The following is a 1,993-nucleotide window of genomic DNA, read 5'->3' on the forward strand; positions in this document are numbered from 1 at the left end:
GAGGGTGACATTTGTCAATGAAAAGAGCTTTATTGCTGGTCAGGAGGGGTGCTGTGCTGGAGAGAGTGCACAGAGGGTTTGTACCACCATCTAGAATCTGGTAAACAGTCAAGACAGAAGGGTTCTCTTGTCCCTGCTGCCCTCAGGAAAGGCAGGCTAACAAGTGAGAGGTTCCTGGTGGCTTTAATCCTCCTGGAGGAGTTGTTTGGTCTTTTTTTGAAGAGATAAATCATGCAGAGACAGTTCTACAGCACTTAAATCCTACTGGCCCCAGTGGTGCCTGAGTGCCTGTGGGCATCGGAGGTCTGGGGCTGTGTGGCTGGTGCCTGCTCTGCTTGACCAAATTTGCCCACAAAGACAAGATGGTGCAGCTGTGGCTGGGGTTAATGTGCACGTCTGGCTGCCTCATGCAAAGACCCAGTATGGGGAGATGTCTCCTTGAGTTGCTACTGGTGTTGGAGGACACGTGGTGGCTGGTCTAGCTGTGTATATGCAGGTCAGTCTGCAGATGTTTGCTGCGACAAGAAGAATGAAAGAAAAAGCCTCTGAATAGAGGACTTGGTGTTTGTTGGGCTACTCCTTCAGCCATATGTCTGCAGATCTCCAAACTTGTTTCATGTTCTGCATTTGAAATCTCTCACACAAAGGATTTTCTATCTAAGAAGGGGGATTTAATCTCTACACCTCTTAGTGTCTTCCCTGGAGTGCTTGTGTTGTGAAAGTAGCTCACCCACAGAATGCAGTTTGAGGGGAGAGGAAGAGTCAGGGGTGAGGCTGAGAAAAGGATCTTGGCATGTTAATGAGAAGCAGAGAGGATTTGGGCTTCCTGTGACTCCAGGCGGCTCCCCCAGGCCTGCCTTCAGGAGCAGCCTTTTCATCTCGCTGCCCTTCAGGCTGCCCTTCAGTGGGACAGCTTCCCAAATAAGGGCTTGCTGACTTCCTGACCAAAATAGCGGCTGCGTGACAAAATGCAGCACAGAGGAACGTAACCTTAATCCAGGCATCATTGTGTAGCAAGGGACAGGAATTTTGTGAGCTTGCACAGCAGCTTGGTGTCAGGTTTGTTGTCGTCTGCTCCCTGCGCACATGGTGGTCCGATGGGACACTGCCTGGACACCAGTTGATCACCTATTGCATTTTCTAAACCCGTGACAGCTCAGTCCATGATGCAGAGGTTGCCTCAGCCCAGAAGGGAAAGCTGCAAAGAGGAGTCTGGGCTGACACAGTCTCATGGTGGATCTTCATCCTCTTTTTCCTGCCGTGTGAATTTCTTTCAGTTCTGTTGGTTAAGTGAGGCTGGAGATCATTTTTGGGAAGATTACATGCACAGAGCTCAGCAGTTGAAACTAACTATCCGCTTTGGCCCACTTTGGTCCTCAGAAGCAAGTCAGGAAAAATTGCTGCTGCTGTTAAGCAGAGGTGGAAAACAATGGGTTTTTGTTTGCTAGACTATGGAGTCATTGAAAAGAGAATGGTAACACTCACCCATGTTTCTTACTACAGTGTAGTTCAACCAAGCACCTGTGCCCCTGCAGTTCTGCTGAATCAGCAGAAGCCATGGTGTTGAGGGCATGGAACCCCTGGGGACACCCCTCTGAGCTGCTCTTTTAGATGTTTGCTCCATCCCCTGCCTGCTTTCACCTCAAGCCTGTTCAGGGTAAATGACAATATTTCAGTATGGCTACAAATGAGACCATGTGTCACATCAAACACAGCTGCTTAGGGTTTTATTTCCACAAAAAAGCCCCTCTGGTTCTGGGAGGAAAGGCAGAGGGATGGTGCAGCAGGCCCAGGGGCACTGGCATGGCAGCAGGCTGCCCAGGCCTGAGGGCAGCATTGCATGGTCTCGTGCCTTGCCCTGCCAATGTTTATTTTGCTTGAGTAAACGTTTGATTTTAGCAACATGACTGCAATGCTTGAGCTGTGCTGGGGCTGTAATTCGATGGGAGGAGGCAGCAATGTGCAGGGAGAGCTGCTAATGCCACAGGAATGC

The sequence above is a fragment of the Chaetura pelagica genome, unplaced genomic scaffold (assembly GCF_000747805.2).
Source record: "Chaetura pelagica isolate M959 unplaced genomic scaffold, ChaPel_1.0 scaffold114, whole genome shotgun sequence".
In the NCBI taxonomy this organism is placed as follows: domain Eukaryota; kingdom Metazoa; phylum Chordata; class Aves; order Apodiformes; family Apodidae; genus Chaetura; species Chaetura pelagica.